General features: G+C 33.1%; 1 long non-coding RNA gene across 1 annotated transcript; it reads right to left on the bottom strand.

Moving 5' to 3' along the window:
- Positions 1–8,390: 8,390 nt before the first annotated feature.
- LOC145606247 (uncharacterized) lies at positions 8,391–11,602 on the bottom strand. Its single transcript, XR_014105230.1, has 4 exons — positions 11,039–11,602; positions 9,233–9,397; positions 8,939–9,006; positions 8,391–8,851 (listed from the first exon to the last, which is right to left on the bottom strand). It is a non-coding gene; the product is annotated as an uncharacterized LOC145606247 (long non-coding RNA).
- Between the last annotated feature and the right edge of the window lie 8,644 nt (positions 11,603–20,246).

Below are 20,246 nucleotides of genomic sequence, written 5' to 3'. Positions count from 1 at the left end.
CAGCTAGAGCTGTCAAAAGTTGACTCGACCCGAAATACTGACCCTAACATGACCCTAACCCTAACCCGTCTGAACTCAAAAAAATGGTGACCCGAACATGACCTGAAACCAACCCTAGACCCGAGTTGACCCGAGTACTTGAGACCCAAACCCGACCATGAACTGACCTAGAGAGGACCCGACCCGAATGTGACCCGTAAATTATTGACCTGAACCGAACCCGACTCGAACCCGAGAATGACCTAAACCCGATTTAACCCGTCAAAACCCGAATTCAACTCAACTTGTTACTAACCCGACTCGAGTTCAACCCGACCCATTCGTAACCCGACTTGAATTTAAACCCGACCTATTACAAACCCGACCCGAAATCAACCCGACTTGTTATTGACCCGACCCAAATTCAACCCGACTTGTTATTGACCCGACCCGAATTTAAACTCGACCTATTACTAACCCGAATTTTAGGAGTTAGGAATTTTTAGGATAAAAAGAGTACTCTGTATTGACTATTGAGTTTCAGGCTTTTTTTCAATTTATTAACATGGATTCCAATTATAAAACAAAAGTGGCCTTTCTCATCTAACTTGACTTATCTCTTACATAATCCTCGTCAAAGAAAAACTGAACTGGACAGCAGCAAAAAAAAAAAAAAAAAAAAAAAAAAAAAAAAAAACAATTTAAGCAAAAAAATAAAAAATACACGGGACCCAGACAATAGCAGGTCTTTCTCATCTTACTTGACTTATCTTTTTTTTTTATTTATTATTATTTTTTTAAGGGAATTCAAATTTTATTATTCACTTGTCTATTTAATATTTTTTTTTAGAAAATGTTTTAAATTACTTAATTTAATTTGGAGTTTTAAATAAATTAAAAAAATAAAAAAAATGTAACAGGACCCAATATGACCCGACCTTATATCAAACTTAAACCCTATTAATCCAATATTTGATACCCGAATTCGAACATGACCCGACTTGATTATTATAATCCGAGAATAAAAAGACTTGAAAAGGACCGATCTAATTATAACTCGAAATTTTTTTACTTGAAACACACCCGAGACCGACTTGGAAATGACCCGACATGATTATATCCGCAAATTGTTGACTTGTCAATTTGAACTCGAGAATGACCAGACAAGTTTAAATGACCGAACTTGATTGTAACCCGTAAATTATTAACTAAACCCGACTTGAACCCAAGAATGACCCGACTTGGAAATGACCCGATTATATCCCGCAAGTTTTTGACTTGAACCAAACCCGACCCGAACCCGAGAATGACCCGACTTAATTATAACCCGCAAATTATTGACTTGAATAGAACCCGACTCAAACCCGATAATAACCCGACTTGGAAATGACCCGACTTGATTATGACCCGCAAATTATTGACTTGAACCGAACCCGACTCAAACCCGATAATGACCCGACCTGATTATAACCCGAAAATAATTGACTTGAACCCAACCCAACTCGAACCCGAACACGACCCTAACTCATTTAAACCCGTAAAAACTCGAATTTAACCCAACTTGTTTTTCACCTGACCCGAATGTAACCCGACCTTTTATTAACCCGACCAAACCCGACCCGAATCTGAAAAGATGTATGACCTGACATGACCCGACTCAAGAATGACCCAAACCAAACCCGACCCACATAGTTCCTGACATTAACCCGTATTGACCCGACCCGAGATGACCCGACCCACACAAACCTGACTCAAACCCGACCCATTTACCCGAATTGACAGCTCTACCTGCAGCGTCTTGATTCTGGAGAGAAACATTAGTAATGTCATCAGCCAACTGAGTTTGAACCTCAGATAGAGATGATCTAGCAGCTTCCAATCTATCTGTTATCTTAGCAAAGTGCTTAGTGTTCAAGCTTTTAAGCCCAGTTTTAATAGATTTTAGTTTCTTCCAAACTTGTAACATAGGGTTACCAGTAACAGTAACATTCCAATGAGAAGACACAACCTCTTGGAAATCCTTGTGAGAAGCAAGACATTTCAGAAACCTAAAAGGCTTGCCTTTCCCAGCAACAGAATGAGCAACATCCCCCACAACAGAAACTTGGAGATCCTTAACCTCATAATCAGTAACTTGATTCCCATTAAATCTATCCTAAGAAGACAAAACAGAATTGAAGTCACCAATACAAAGCCAAGGTAAGTGAATATTACCTAAACCTTTGATACCAGTCCACATAGGAGCTCTATGCTGAATAGAATGAAGCCCATAAACAAAGGTACATGAAATCTGATGCTGCAAATCCTTAGTAGTGATAACAGCATGAATGAATTGTTCAGTAACAGTTATAATATCAAGAGAAACAACATTTGGTTTCCAGCCAACATCAGAATTAATCAAGTGATCTTGAGCAAGAGTAGTCATAGGGGGATTGATAGGTTTCTCAACATTTTGCTGGACAAGATTTGTCTAAGGAATAGTAGTTTGAGTCTTTGGAACCTAAACCTGCTTTTGTTTCTGAGCACCCTCTTTCTGAGAAGGAGCAGGAGTAGTTTTTTTAGGAGCCTTAGGAGCAAAATAATCAAGGCCAGCCTTGTCATATTTCTTGCAAAGTGGGGGTTTCCATTCAAACTGAACCTTAAGATAAACAATATCACCAGCTAGATCCTCAACCTAGACAGAATTAGGCAAGGCCTTAGTCACATCTACCTCAACAAAAATCCTAGCAAAAGACACCCTAAGCTATCTAGAAGTGCATTCATCTGCACAAATAGGCACTCCTAACAAACTGCCAATTTTGGTTAAGGTATCAGTACCCCAACAATTCAAGGGCAAGTTTGGGAACTTGACCAATAAAGGGATTGTTTAGAGCACTTTAGAGTGGAATTCAAACTTCTCACTCCAAGGCTTAACAATTGCATGTTTTCCATAGAACATATGAGGTCCAGAGCACAGTAAAGTATTCACATTAGTAGCAAAAAGTAAATTAATGATAAAATAACCATCATCATGCCAGAAAATCTCTGGCTTTTCAAAATCACTCCAATTTTGAGCTATAAACCTATGAACTGCAGCAATTATAGGGTAATACCCCACAACATAGAATATCACAACATCACATCATTTCGTATTACCCTCAAGTAAATCAGCAAAAACTAAATTAGCAACAGGCTTAACTTCCTTAAGAGTAGGAGCCACATGGGACAGAGACACTTTTGCATCAAGTTTACCCCGAAATAAGGCATCCCACCTCAAATACTAGTATGCCAGTTATAATTTTCAGTGTGAAATATTTGTTTTTTTGTAAATATATTCTAGATTTTTTTTAAAGAATATGGACAAGCAAAAGTGTCCCTAACTTAGAATATATAGACAGAAAAAAGAGTCGCCAAAATATTAAATATCAAAATATATTAAACTGTGGACACTAAAAAGCGTCGCCAGATTTAAGATTGTAGACACAAAAAAGCATCGCTAAACTTGAGAAAGTGCGCCAACTATAGAAAATTTCGACGCTTCGTATAAAACTTTGGACACATTAAAGTGTCGAGATTTGCGACGCTTTTATGTGACGCCTAATTTTCTCGACTCACGTTTTCTCGACGCTTTTTTTAAGCGTTGAGAAATAAATTTTCGACGCTTTTTGGCGTCGAAAAAAGGCTTTAAAAGCGTCCCCAAAACACGGATTTTCTAGTAGTAGCTACCACACCCTCAGGATATTCAGGAATATCAGCATTTAATATGGAATCACTCATATCAGTTAAAGAAGTAGTATTGAGATTAGGATCCAATGGAACAATAACTGGAGAAACCCTAGCTATTGTTCGATTGGAATCCTTCGAAATCGAGCAAAAATTAATCCCCTAAGCTGAAGCAATGATTTTTACATCACTTTGAGGTAACAATCCATCAGATGGATGAACCAACCCAAGAGCTGGAGTAAAAAGTTCTTCAACTTCATTAATCGAAGCTGGGTTGAATGAAGATCCATAATTCCTTAAACTGTCTAAAATTTTATCAATTGGAGCTATATAAGTCTGTTTAGGAGCAGTTTGGGGGAGAGGGGTAGCTTGTTTCTTCTTCCTCGCCATTGTTAACAATCTCAAGGAAGAAAACCCATCAAAATCGAAGAACCATAGAAAGAAGAAAGAAGAGAGAAAGTCAACGCAAAGTCAACACCCCCAATTACACATTCAATGTTTTTTAATCTATGTTGGTTGGTCATTAATGAACAAAAAAAATCTATTACCGGCGATCACTTCAATTAAAATCATATTAGCCTAGGCCAAATCATTTATTATCTTATTAGGCGTGATTTCAAGCACATAATCCCTTTAAACCTGCAGAAGAGGCATGATCAAGCAATAACAATAATATAATCAAGCAACATAATAATATTGACACAACAATCATCATCATAATAATATTCTCAAAGCATAATGTTAGCAAGATCCTAGGCATGATACTAACATGATTAATAACAAATCCTAACATGTCACAAAATAATAAAAATCAGAGCTTTAACCTAAACATGACACTAGGAAGATGTTAAAGATAGGAAGCACCCTAAACATGATACTAGCAACATACATGATATTGGAAATATTAGTTAATACCCTAAACATGATACTAGAAATCATAAAGACATCCTAACATGATACTAGGAATTATATAAAAGAATAATCTAAACATGATTTCTAAAGAAGAGCAATTCAATTATTCACTTTGAAGCCTCATACCTCTTTCTATCAAAATAATACACACGTTAAATTAGTAAACTTCAATAAAATATTTAATCAAATAATTAAAATAATATTATTGAATAACAGATTTGGGACCAAACCTTTAGAACTATCAACCTTTCACGTCGAGGTCTAAGGCAACTTAGAGCTTGATTAGATGTGTTAGTGTCTCGTAAAGACGTATGATGTGTGTTTAGGAAAAGGTTTAGAAAAGCATGAGAGAAAAAGAATAAGCTTTAGCTTAGAAAGAGAAAGAGAATTAGTTGATGATTGTGGGTGAATGGAAACGGAGAAAATCGTCCCTATTTATAGAGAAAAACGACCAAAAAGATCAGAAAACGATCCAAATTCAAGTCGAAATAAAACAGGTTTTATCGCGATGCGATAGCATCATCGCGTCGCAATAAACCCATCCCTTCGCGATGGATCTGATGGGTCGCGATAGAATTTGTATGATAAGATTCATATAGAATCCGACTTTCAATTAGATTGGGTTAGCCAAATATCCTACTTATCTTTATTAAAGAATATTTAAATCTATTAAAAACACTTGTTTTATCCGACATAAAATTCTTAATTATTACATTTTTAAAATATGATAAATTAAAACTTTTTAAAGATACTTCCTTCGTTTTTTAATACTTGCAACACTTTCCTAAAATGGAAATGTCACAATACTTGCAACACACTATAAATGGAAAGTTTTTTGGGAAAAAGTTATACTACTTCTCTTATTTAAAGCACATGACCCACTAAATTACACTCCAAAAAAATCTCTTACCCCATCTTAAAGTGTATTACATCATGTGAATCTCACTTTTCTTAAATAGCATGAAAAAGTGTGTGTTGCAACTATTAAAAAACGGAGAAAGTATTAATCAATCCTATTCCCTTTAAAACTTAAAATAACCTTCTAGATATTTCTAGAAGATTAAGATAAATCCTAATGGTTTTAGAAATATAATTAAAATTATTAGACCCTCCACATGATCATTGGGTCCGTTTAAAAAGCTCAAATAAGCTCAGTTTAGTATTTTGGCCATAACTTCCTCATGATAACGGAATTAGACTTATAATATATCGCTGAAAAGCTCTTTTCGAGCCCCACACAACTACACAATTATTGGACCCATATTATAGACCAAACTAAACAAGATTGGACGTTTTTCATAAATAGGACACGAAATGATTGATTTTTATTTAAAACATTATTAGAAAAGGGAAAATTCATGAGATCCTCAACACTTCACCTTACTCAATAATTAGTGACATGAAAGATACTCATCACTAGGTTTGGTTTTTTGGGGGAGACAATCAGGTGTCTATAGGTCCCAAAGATCCAAATGACTGGACATGTTGTTAAGTATGGTGAGTCCAATTAAAAGGAGACACAACAAAAACGCCCGAAAGGAAAAGGTCATGATCTCTTCTAATTTTGATTTGGTCAACTAGGCTGCTAGGTTTGATAAACTCAGCATTACTACCGGTGAGAAGGAACATGATTACCATGTCTAGCTGATAACATTGATGATGATTCTAGCTCTATATATGGAGGAGAGTAAAGATCCTGCAAGAGACTATCGTACCACTTAAAATGATGAAGTGGAATATGTGGATACTAATGAAGCTGACCCCGACACATATATCAACTGCAAATAACATTAAAGGTAAAATGTATTCTAGTTTTCACTTTTGCAGGTCAAAGAAGCATAAAGGATCAAGCCCGGAGCATCTTATGACTAATTTCTGTGATCGCATCTCCTTATTTCTATTTTCTAGTAGACCATGAATGTTGTATTCCCTATTGGTCTTGTGTTAGTATAGATAAGAGAGCTACACCGTCTCCTTGTTTTACTTGTAGTCTTGAGCCAGTTAGGAGGTAGCCTCTTTTTTAGACCGTTGTAGAAAAGAAAAACTACATTGGTGTGTGGGTGATAATTTAGCCTTGAAATGCCAAATAATTAGATTTAAGAAACAAACAAAAAAAATAAAGAAAGAGATGTGGCCTTGTCCTTTCATCTGGACTAGCCCACTTTACTTTGGGAAATTATCTTTGGTAACATTGTGTTTTTTAATTTTCTTAGTGGTAAATTGTAAAAATTCTTATTATCTTAAGCTATACTAATTCAATGGTGAAATTAATAATAATTATAACCTTGCAAAATTGCTTTCCCTCTGAAAGTTATATCCTCAATTCCCTCCTAAACAATTTTCCCCAATTTCCCCCTTTATATACCTAAATTTACTAACACTAATTTAATTCTCTCTGTTCTGCATAGTAGCCATGAAAAATTCTCTCTCCTCTTCTTCTATGAAGCTTATCACCATGGATGATAACATATCTTGGGTGAAGCATACTCGTTGCGATTGTGTTCCCCTACAGATTGATGTTGTGAAGATTTCAGAGACAATGAAGAACCCACAAAGATTATTCTTCATGTACAGGAGCTGAGATTTCTTTGCTTGGTTGATGAAAAGGGGATATCATAAAGGCATAGGATGAATAAGAGGTTGAGCAAGGTGGTAGTGTTTATGTTATAGATAGGCTTGATGAATTGGTGAATTTTATCAAAGTAATTGTGAATGTGGCTCTAATTATGTACTTTGTTCTTTTTTTTTGTTGAATCTAAGTGATTTAAGTGTAGATGGAATGGTGTATTAGGGTTTGCGTTTCTTAGAATTATGGGGTTGAAGGTTATTAGAGAAATTAGTGACAACTTATGTACTATTCCTTATTTATTAAAAGCACTATGTTTGAAATATTCAGTTTGCATTTTGTCTTAATAAATTATATGAATATAACAATCATAATATTGATTGAATACAAAGGAATCTAAACCTGACAGCAATGTATAATGTAATTGAGCACAAATTTGTTCACAAAATCAGTAAACGTATGCTTCAAATATCATAAACTTAAAATATCATACAAATTTTGTCCAAAAACCAACATACATATGCAGCTTGCTGAGACCAATTTTGTCCTAAAAACATGTTTAGAAACCAAGTTTTGTCATAATTAAATCAAGTTCCCAAAAAACACCATTTATGCTCCACCACCTTACCTCACTGAATATATCCAATGATAGCTTAAACATCTGTATCCACAACCACAAGTAACTTCAATTTAAGCCCCATTCAAGACCCAAATGACACTGGCGGATGGTGAAGGAACTACCCACAAGCAAACCGCTAAGGATTAGATTATTGGAATCAACTCTTCCTATTTTTTATTATACTTGATTGAAGTTAAACATTCTCATAAGCGTTTAACATGTGGAGTCTTATTATTGACTATAACAAGCAATATAATCCACACATAAACAAATAAAATCAATTAGAGGTGATGAGCGTATTAAATACACCTATACATGGAATTAAAACAAACAAAAGTTTTCAACTAAAAGTTTATTAATTCTAAAATCAAATTTTAATAGATTCACATTGATGTATTGTTATATAGCCAATCAATGCTAGTCTCAAATTTAGTGACGACATATACAACATCAAGGAACTTTTTGAAACGAGAAATTAAAACTTTGTTTTAACAAATAGATAATGTGTTGATATAATGTGTAGAATATACCTACAACGGTGTATTAGCACACAATATTTACTATAATATGATCTCAAATGACTATGAGAAACTTAATCAAATATGTATAGAGTGGTGGACCTAATATTATGTCCGATCCCTTAATTAGTTCATAATGGAATTGAGTATAGAAAATTTAACAAGAAGATTAATTAGCATAAAGCTACACATGATCTTGTCCTCAAAGCAAAAAAAATTTCACATTTTTGATAACTCTTTAAAAAAGTTGTAATGTAGAAAAAAAAAATCTAGGTTGTTCCCTATAGTACGTACATACTTAGATCGAGATGCTTAGTGCTCGACACGAGGATATACAATGGAGTCCCAGTGCAAGGAGAAGTAAATGGTGGCAAATTCTTCAATCAAGATACTCAACAATGGTGGATAACGAAGGTTTCCATTTGGATCAGGTATCCCCAAAGTGATTAGACTAGCCATCCTTGCAGCCTTGAAGAAATAATCTGCTGCATACAAAGAGAGTTGTACGAAAGCAAATCCATCTTGTGGGAAATTCTCAATCAAACATATATGGTCCTGAGGATATCAAATAAAAATATTAATTCGGATTTTTAAGCAAGAAAAGATATAAACGTTCAAATAAATAAATTAGAGAAGCATTACTTTGTGTAGGAGATGTATCCTCGTTCCAGAAGACAACATGACCATCAAGCTTGTTATGCTGACATTTACTTTAATTGGAAGAACAAGAGCAGTTAGTTTATAAAGTTAGGTTAAGGAAAAAAATTATGTTGAGTTAAACAAAAGTAATAAATGTTTAACAAGATTTAGAAAGGGTAACAAGACTAAGAACACGTCAATTAAGTATATTAAAGCAAACATGGAATGTCATGATTGAAATAGAATATCTTTATATATAGATAAATATGTTAAATGAAAATGCAAAAAATTTCTTACAAGGATTTTGATCTACAATTGATTGATGTAGAACATCAAAAAAATAGTTTGGAGACATTGCAACTTTGGCGCCAAAACGGTGATAGTATCCCATGTCGAGAAAATAGGCAAAATCAATAGTCATTTCACTCTGGAACTCCATCTGATGAAAATAAGGCATTCCATCTAATACAATAATTTTCAATAGTTAGTTACTATACATCAAAAACCAAATACCATAGAGTTAAGAATTTTGCTAAGCTAGTATTGTTCTTTTTTTTAAGGAAAGCTAGTATTCTTCTTCTATACAATATTTTTTAATTTTTTTTTTATATAACATGTTGTAATCTAATTAACGAACTATGTAACTAGTAAAATCAAATTCAAAAATTAGATCCTGTAATTATATATTGATTTGTTTATTAATTTCCTACGCTTGATATTTATGTAAATAATGATGATCAAGTAATATGAGTCTTTGCTAAATTGCAATGTGCTTGACAAACACATTTAGGAAATGGGGAAAAAAAGGAAAAGAAAAGGCTATAAGAAATGAAATCTTCATCATTACATGGACCAACACGTATTATAACACAATTTTAACTTATAACCATGTAATAATTTGGCATATGTATTAGATCGTTCAAGTAATGCAAGACTTAAGGTTTAGAAAAAGTTATTAAGGTCCAAAATTACTTAGTTGGTATTAAAAAGATTAAGTTGAAGAATCAACGTGTAATATTGATTAAGGGTGAGAAACATTCTTGTAACCCGAAATTAGCACAAAAAGCGGCAGGTTTAGAACATAATTAAATTAGATCCGATAGTTCCAATTCTGAGTACGTAATATAGTAAGAAATTGGTTGCAACCACTTACAATTCCAATTCTCAATATTTTTGGAATAGCAACGGATTGGATACCTGATTACTTAACATATGTTAAACTATATGCATTTAAAAACAATTTATATTGAATGTATATAGTTAGTAAAATAAAATAAAAAAGAATATTTTTTGAACCTAATAAAAACAAGACAACTTAATGCATATAAAAATAAGTGTTAATTGCATAAAATGAAATTGACCAAAATAATACTATACTTTTATACAAAATTTGGTACATGAAGCCAAAATCGGCACCCAATAATTCCAATTCCTTAATTTTAGGATTGAAATCGGTTGAACAGATTTCAATTCCGATTTTGAATTCCAGAATCCAGTCCCAACCAATTTCGGGTACTGTTTATAACATTTTGACTGGGTACCCATTTTGCTCATCCTTAATTATAATACGCAATTTCTTTTTATTTTTTTGCAAAAATATTTTTTTCCTATTTTTTTATTTTTATTTTTGTATGACAAAATTGATGAAAAATATATACTAATCCCAACATAATTCATCATAAATTTGAGAAATTTCTATGACCATTAATAAATTATATCTCTATTCATTTTCATTTTCAATAATATTTGACTAACGTCAATAACAACAAAATACAGCAATTATTATTAGTTTAACCTAACATCATAGTTATATGTATTTATCACTAATATCCAATCCACAACGATATACTTGATTCATTATCTCGGAAGAAATCTGACTATTTTACACCATTTAGTTTTTTTCAATAAATCATTTAACAACTATAGATTATATTATATATTATTGAAGAAATATTTCTTAATATTTTCATATTAAAATTCCACAATTGTCTTGTACTTCTTCATTAAACATTAAACTATTAATGTAGTTTAACATATAAAAGAGGACTCTATTAATTATTACATGTAACTATGAAAAGTTCAAGGAAAAAAAGTAATGCTTACCTTCACGATCAAAAAAGAAAAAGAAGCGATTGAAAATCGACACACGAAATTACATAGATCTCAAGTTGTCCTTCGTTAATAGCCAGATCAAGAATAGACTTCAGCATATTTAAGTCAATAAAAAGAGACCAAACACGCGGTCTACTATAATGAAGGGTTTCCAAGTAATACGATTGAAACCAAGAATGACTAAGGGTAAGTGCAACAGGTATTCTGTGTCCTTGATTCATTACTTGAAGAAACAACCCATCTTCACGAATAATTAATCGCCCATCCCTGTTGATGTCAGAAACCAGTGCAACTATCCTCTTCATGTTCAGTGCTCGTTGCTTCCTCAAATATAGCATCTTACTTGTTTCTTTATTCATGTAAAATATTCTTGGTTTTTTTTTTTTTTTTTTTTTTTATATGAATTTCTTCTTTGACACACAAGAAAAATAAATAAAGATTGTTTTGAGGAGAATGAATGAAAGTGTGATGAGAATGATTAAAATATATAGGTGGAGGTTTTTTTTATGTATGTATGAAAATGAGGGAAAGCTATGTTGATATCATATAATGTATTATTAAATGTGTAATATTTTACTTTTAGAAATGTATCCACACAGATGCATTATTGGTCAATATTTGGATAAGATTCTTTGTGATTTCTTTCTTGATTTGTTTAGGACAATAGGTAAAAGAAATCCTAACTTTAGGTCAGTCTCTTTATATAATTTCAGTTATACGTTATTTTAATTAATCTAAATTTTAGAGGTCATCCGCTTTAAATAGGCATGTTAAAAGCAGATGCCTATAAAACAGACCATTTGCTTTAGTCGGTTACCAGTCATTTGTGCTAGTTAAAAGTGGACGCCTTTGGAATATTTCATATAATGTATAGTTGGAATTATTTAAAGTGATAACTTAAAGTTGGTATTATTTTTATCAAATTTTCCTTTTAATTATGGAATTTTTGGGCTTCATCCAGAGCCGTCTTATACGAACCAGGGGCCCTGTGCTATTTTATTACAGTGTTTTAGAGTTTAACATATCGGTAACAATGAAAAGAAAATGACACATATATTAAAGTTTTTTTTATATATATAGATAATTTATGTTATACGATCATATACTATGAAACATTTTAAGTGATGTACATGTTAGATATAGATAATGTTGTATGTTTATATTGTAATGAAAATAATCATCTAGTTAATAAATTATTTTGGGTAAATTGTACGAAATGGCAAAAGATACATGATAATAATTTTAACTTTATTAAATGAAAGAGTGAAAAATATTACATGTAGGAATGTTTTCATAAATTTTTGGTAAATTAGGGAAGAAAAAAATGTGAATGAGAAGAACCATTAGCCGAAAGGGCAAAAATAAGAAAAGAAAAGAGAGAGTATTACTTAAGGTTCGAACCTCAAACCAAGTGTACTAATACCCACGCTTTTCTATTCTACCACTAGCCATCAACAAGGTCCATTAAATTATAACTACATATTTTATAATTATACTATCAATTGGGGCTCTTAAATTTAATTGGGCCATTGAGGCACTGTGCTGAGAACCAGCTTGCATTAGTCATTTTGGTTAATTATAACCCAAAACCACCTTAAGTACATCCCCTACCCCCAAAACCACCCATATTCCTTTTTCCCACCCCCAAAACCACCCTAAATTTCCTTTTATCATCCTCAAAATCAATCATATAAATATGGTTATAGAGATTGGAGTGGTTTCAGGAGTTGAAATAAAAATGAGATGAGTGCTTTCGGGGATGGGGAGAGAGAGATCTAAGGTGGATTCGATGCATAATTAACCAAATTTTACTAATTTTGTTGTCATAAAGGGTACGTATATGGTGAATTTCTGTAACAACTCAAGGTTATATGGTGAATTTGAAAACTTTTAGGGGTATATGGTGAATATACAAAAAAGTCAGAGGTATATGGTGAAAAACCGAAAACTATACTTTCACAATCCTGAGCATATGTGTACTAAACATATATTTTTCCTATATTATTAATGAGTCGTCTAAATATATGAGATTTTACAAAAAAATAATTGCACCAATCTATATAAGCAACTTTATTATGACAAAGTTACTCTCATTGTAATAAAAAATATTGCATATATATTTCTGTTGGTAATTTAGAAAGTTATATACTTCCATTTGGTAATTTATAAAGGTTCTGTTACAAACTAAATGATTGACATATGTACCTATTTATGGTCTAGAACATCATTTATTAAGACACATAAGAAACGGTAACCGAAGGTACTCTCACTTCAACAAAAATTGAAAACTTAAAGTATATAAAACTGTTGAATTTATATATAAGGTATCATTTCAGGTAAAATTATGTGCATGTTATAATGATTAATGTACATGTAAATCTACGTTATATGTTTTTTAATGAATAATTTGTACCAATTTATTAATCCTACAAACCTATGCAAACTTAATGTTTAATAAAGTTGATCGAGATAATTTATATACTAACTTGACCCTTTTCCTCTTGTATAAATCAAACAATAGTTTCAATTTTATCTTACAAATGTTTGCAAGGTAAAAGCTGGTAAGATTGATCATATCTTGGTCAATCATATGCTAATATCCTATAGATTGGTACTTGATTCTTTCCATGATTGTAGAAATGTATATGTTCTCCTTAATCTTAGGCTTGGTAATCTTTTGCTACCTTATTAGTTATATATTACAGTATTTTAAATCTTTAATATAATAATCATAGGTATTGGATATATCATTAGGTTGTGCCGAGTTAAATCTGATCGGCCACCTATCAAATTAACTCGCAACCAAGTATTGTAGATATTAAACTAATCTTGAATTCTACACTATTTTTTTACAATTTCTATAAGACGATATCAGCGCTTTTTTTTTAATCCACAAATACACCTTAGATACATATATGCTCTTCTTACTTCAACAGAAAATGTTTCCTTCTTAAGAGTCACTCGCTCATTAAAATAGTCATGAATTAAGCCTATGTCGACATAGCCTTCAAGAGCTTGCTACAAAATGTTTCTATCATTCCAATTCATAACCCTAAGTCTCTCATATTAAAGCATGATAATATGTCACAACTTACCTTGATAATATGGTTCTACATGCACCTATATAATGATATTAAGTAACTAATAACTAGAAATAGTACATACTTACATATTTCTCATAGGTTTAACTAAATTCCATCCATTTCAACAAAAAAAATGTTCTTTATGTTCCTTCTATGTCTCATAATATCATCTATATATCTCTTGTACTTGTATTGATACTAATGTTATAATTGAACTCTTACCAAAATCCTTTCATGTGATAAAATAGGGGCATTTCATTTTATGTTCTGGTTTAGTCGGAAATCTAAGAAATATATCTAATTTACTCTGAGTTATGCATGGACAATAAATGAATCTCTCAACTAGAATTATATACTAATGAATTCATACCATAAAATGTTTTGACATATCATTTCATTGAGTCAAGCTAGTGTGTTAACACTAGATTGTGCTATTTTGTGCTTTTAACAAAAGTCATACTTTTGTTTTCAATCCCGACCCCTTATTCAGTATCTTCTTCTCTTCTATTACTCCTCCAATAATATACATTGATTACTAGATATCTTCTTTTCCCCATGATGGTTATAAATATTAATCAATTATAATGAATAACTTTAAAACATGTATGAAATTTTATCATTCATAGTAAAAATATGATACAAAAGTCATTTTTATTCAATTTAAAGCCTTAATTAAAAAATTCTTTAGCTTCCTTTAATACATTATACTTAGATAATAAAGAAGGCGAGTATGGAGTTTTAAGAGAATATATAAACATTAATGGGATTAGACTCACTAGGTACTCATCAATATACTCCACTACATAATAGAAATTATGAAATATTATATTGACATAGTGGTAAAACATGCCTCACTTTCATAACAAATATTAGATCAATGCATGTTCTCTAGTAGTATATTTGATAAATTATCTTTCGACATACTCAATCTCGCCTTAATTAATGATTAGTTGCCTTTTCTATACAATTTAGAAAGCCACTGAATTAATGTCATTAATTCAAATTAGTGTTATAATTTAAAATCTAAAACTAGTCACTGATTTGGAGAATTTCCTCTGATTATGTTTTGTGCATTATTGACTTGACAACTATTTTTTATTTGATATTTCTTTTGTTCTTTTTTAGTTGCAATATTTTGACTTTACAACCAAAGCAAATATGGATGGATGAATGGCAGCAATATTAGCAGCGACTGAAAGAGGGTAATGGACGAAGCCAAGTTTAAAGTTTCAAGTAGATTAATGAGTAGTTATCTTGATTTGGTAATGTTCCCATGATGTGTCCCTTGGTTGTAATTGGTTGTGTTTTTGGCTCTTTAGAGCCACTTTTATTACTAATCGGTGTTTCTAGTGTTTTTGTAGTTTTGGTTAACTTTTGTAGGGAATTGCAATTTTGGAGCATTTTCCCGAGATATTATGGAGCAACTATAAGCATTGGAGGAGCACGACCATCCTTCATAGCCCAAAGCCGGTTAGAATCTTCAAACCGGTGATTAAGGGCTCGATATTTGAGTTTCCGAGGCAATTAGACCAAGTATTCAAGACCCGAAGAGGAAATCTGGATTGGGCGGAAGAAACGAAGCCCAATTGAAGTCCAAGTATGCCTAAGTGGCCTTGCCCGGCCAAGAGAGCTCCCGCCTAAAGGCGCGCCTGATCGCGCGGGGGGGGGGGGGGGGCGAGCATTTGTAGCATCAGCTAGGGCCCGATCTCGCGCCCGACCGGGCGCGAGAAATAAAGATTTGAAGAAAAGGCGGGCTCGATCGGGCGCGTGTCTTTGTTAGTAGTTTTTAAGCGTCGTTTAGTTTGTCTTAGTTTAGGATTCTTGCTTAATATAAATACGATTTCGTTAAGCAAGTTTAGCACTTCTCTTTACTCTCTTTTATCTCTCTACTTAGATTATTTTCTCTCTCTAGATTTTCTCTACACTTTATACTTTGTTCTTAACTCAACTCTTTATTTCCGATTGCTTTGGTAACAATTTCTTTTCCCTTAATCTCAGTTATTTATTTTATTTCTTCTATCATGTCTTCTTTTATTGCCTTGATTAGTTTAGACTTAATTATGCGTGAGTAGTTTTCTTTCTAGGGTTTATGGGGATCCATAAATAATATGAAGGGGTAATTTGTTGTTGTTAATTATCAATGCTAGATTAATTTCCTATTAATTGATTTAATGCTTTGTGACTAGATTAGGCCTATCTTTTATGCATGAGTTTGACAATATTGATTCAAGATTCGAGAGATGAGAATCGATGTTTAGGTCTAGTTTCAATAGGCAGACTAATTTATAAATAGTTAAGTCGAAATTCGAGAGATGAGATTTAATACCGGTAGATTAATTCTGTGATTGTAATACGTAGCGAGAGCCCTTTATGATCTGGTTAATTGATGCATTTTGATGATTGAATATTATTGATTATTGATATTGCATGATAATTTCTTATTGAATTGTTTTAACGTTTTACAATTTTGGCTTGTAAAAGTATAGCAATATTGAATTGATGAATCGAGCAGATGTTATTTTGATATTAAAGGCTATTTTCAATAGGGACTTAGATCTAATAAACTGCGAGAGCCTGTTAGATCTATGTTGATTAATAAATTACGAGAGCCTGTTAATCATGTTATATATGCAATGTTAATGATTGATTGTTATGTTTTACCCTGGAGTATTATTTATTGGTGAACCTATGCACTAGGTCTTTTATTCATTGTTTTTTTCTCTATCCTTTATTTTACCCTACTTTTACTCTTCGTAGTTTAGTTTTCCCTTTTATAATAATAATATTTGGTTACTTGATAATTTAGATCATATTAATTAATTAGGAATAGAAAGACTTGTTTCCCTACTTCCCTATCTACTTTAGTTAGAGAACTTAGGTAATTACTTTTGATTAGGTGATACGACTTTAGCCTGTCATCCCCTCAATTATGGGTAGCTAATATCTCAACTATAAGGTTTAGATAAAACTATAGTATGATTTAATAATGTAATTATTTAAGTATTAGGATTCCAACATGCGATGCGTGCGGTATGGCTAGCTCTTTGAGAAGAATTATTACTGGTGGCGTTAATGCTTTATGCTTATTTGCAAGTTATTTTGTTATAACTATTTGCATATGCGCGATAATTGTGTTGGCTTTTGTGTAGCTGTGCAATGTTGGAGACTTTAGTATAGCAACTTTAATTTAGCGAGGGAGTGGTAAAATTACCAAGCTGTTTAAACATAAATGTCTAATAACAAATTTTAGTTACTTATAAAGATAAGTTGAATAAATTAAACAAGACATCACAAAATTATACTTCGTAATTTGTGTACTTCATACATGTTAAAATTAATGTATATTGAATACTTTGTAGGAAGATTTTAAACTAATAATCCCACCTTTGGCGCATTTTCTCAAAACAATCCCACCATTGCGTATTCTAGAACCAATCCCACCTCATACCACGACATTCTCAAAATGAGCCTTTTATCAATCTGTGAAATTGGTAACCTGTTTTAGAAGGTGACTTGATACGTGTCACCTTCTAATTGACCCTATTTTTAAATAATTAAAATAACAAAAACAACTAAAAAAACAAAAATAAATAAAAAAATATCTCCTAGCCCTAGCCCGCATGACTATTCCCTTCCTCGTCGGACTAAAATCGCCCCGCCACTACTGAAACAACTAGGCTTTTTTTTTTCTTTCTAAATTCTATTTATTTCTTAAATCTCTCTTCAAACCTCCCACCTCCCCAACTTTTTCAATGGCAGACCTCCATGACTACCACCGCCAAATCTCCATAACTACCATTACACCCACCAGACCTCACCTCGAACTCCCAACAATTTCATTCATCCGTACATATCTAACCTACATGCAATTTAGGAGTGGTCGCTCTACCTTTCGGACAATTTTTCTAAGTAATCTGCCTCAAAATGGTGTAAATTGAATGTTGTGGAGTGCCCACTCATTAATCTGAAATTGGGCTGAATCAGGGCTGTAATTGTTGAAGTGGCGAACGGTACGTATGATACGGCCACTATTGGGATTAGTGACCGGTTGTTGGTGTTGTGCGCAGCGGAAGCAGCGTTGCTGGAGGTGTTAGGTTGCGACAGTCTTATGGTTGGCTGGCTAAGTTGAGGTAGTTGTTGGTTTGTGTGAATGTCAAGGTGAATGCTGTGGTTTTCAGGGGTTAACATTTGGTGGTGGTTGAGCTCGCAAGTGGTGTGCGTTGGTAAGAGAAGGCAGGGCAGGGTAGTTGGAGTTTAGTGTTGAGGTTGAGTGTGGAGAAGGTGGGGATTGGTTGTGAATTGTGGTTGTTATTGTTGTGGACGGTGGATGAAGGACAAGTGGTTGTGTGGCGTTGTTTGCGTAGGAGTTGGTATGTGGTGGTGTTTGCAAGTGGGAATTGGTGTGTGGTGGTGGTGCTGTCGAATTAAGATTTTTGGTGGTGGTGTAGGGGTGGTTATGGTGGTTGACATGGATGGAAGGGGTGAGGTGAGAGAAAAGGGCTTAAAGGAAAAAAAAAAAAAAACATAACCTGTTTACACGTTGAAGGTAAAATGGCTCATTTTGAGAATATGTGGGTATAAGGTGGGATTGTCCCAAAATACGCAAAGGTGGGATTGTTTTGAGAAGATGAGTCAAAGGTGGGATTATTAGGTTTAATTTTTCCTACTTTTTATTAAATTGTATTTAGAGTCCAAATAGGAAAAAATAAGAAAAAAATTGAGACAGTAAAAGATGCCTTTAAATATCAAAATATAACTACAACTTTTTTTTTTTTTTTTTTTTTTTTTTTTTTTTTTGGTAAATAAAGAATTTTATTACCAAAGAGAAAGGTTACAACTTACAGCAAGCTAAGTTATAACCAACAACAAACTCCACAAGACCCAAACAAAAGCCAAACAAATACCAAAGATCCAAGAAACTATCAAGCCACCTTCTAGGAAGGGTGCAAGACAGAACCAAGGACCAACCTGGACTCAGACCTTCAGCCACCTTCTAGGAAGGGTTCTGAAGAAAAGGACCAGACAAAACAAAAAGGATAGCAACAAATCCAACAGACAGACCTAAGCTTACAAAAACAGAATCAAAGATACAGAAATTTCCTGTCAGACTCAGAACATCTAACTGCAACCCTGTAGACAATCTCTCTGAAGACCAAATCAGCAGGCTGACAGCTACCATTGAACATTAAATTGTTCCTTTGAAGCCAAATACTGTGCACAGTTTCAGCAAAGAACATCAAATAAAGCCTACACTTTCTGCTAGTTTTCCTGCAAAATATTGCTGCCCATTGCTGTTCAAGCTCAAAGCATTGAGCAGTCTTCTGAATTTTCAGCAAATCAAGAATTTTTTGCCAAATCTCACTAGAATAGGAACAAGAGAAAAAATAAGTGGGAAACACATTCATCACAGCTCTGGCAAAGGAAACACAAAGGATCACAACTAATATGCCAGTGGATAAGCCTATCCTTAGTCACCATTCTATTCTTCAAAGCCAGCCAAGTTATAAAAATACTCTTAAGAGAAGCTTGATTGTTGCAGACAAGTCTCTTCCAACTCACTTTATCAGCCTGAGGTCTTAATTTAGAGTATACTTTTGAGATACTCATTTTGCCATTGTGGGTAACTGCAGACCAACCACCAAAGCTATCAATAACTTCCCTGCACCCTAAAATTTTCTTTAAAATCCAAGTGCACTTATTAGGAATAGGAGCAGCCCAAAGATTCCTGTTGCTGAAATAGTATGTATGAACCCATTTAACCCACAAATTATCAGATTTATGAGCTAAATCCCACAGAATCTTAAAGACAACAGCCTTGTTCCAATCACTCAACAAAGTGATATTCCAACCACCACACACTTTAGGAAGGGTCATATGATTCCAAGAAACAGGAGCTTTCTTAGAAAAAACATTTTTTCCAGTCCAAAGAAACACCCTAAATCTTGACTCAATTTCTCTAAGCACCTTTTTGGGAAGAATGAAGATCTGAGCCCAATAAGCTTGAATACCAAAAAGGACACTTCTAATAAGTTGCAACCTTCCTGCATAAGAGAGATGTCTAGCAGACCAGTTATCAATCCTAGCAGTAACTTTCTCAATCAAGGGTCTACACTGAG

Source organism: Chenopodium album, chromosome 22 (genome assembly GCF_948465745.1).
Source record: "Chenopodium album chromosome 22, dcCheAlbu1.1, whole genome shotgun sequence".
In the NCBI taxonomy this organism is placed as follows: Eukaryota; Viridiplantae; Streptophyta; class Magnoliopsida; order Caryophyllales; family Amaranthaceae; genus Chenopodium; species Chenopodium album.
This window is presented reverse-complemented; position numbering and strand designations above follow the sequence as displayed.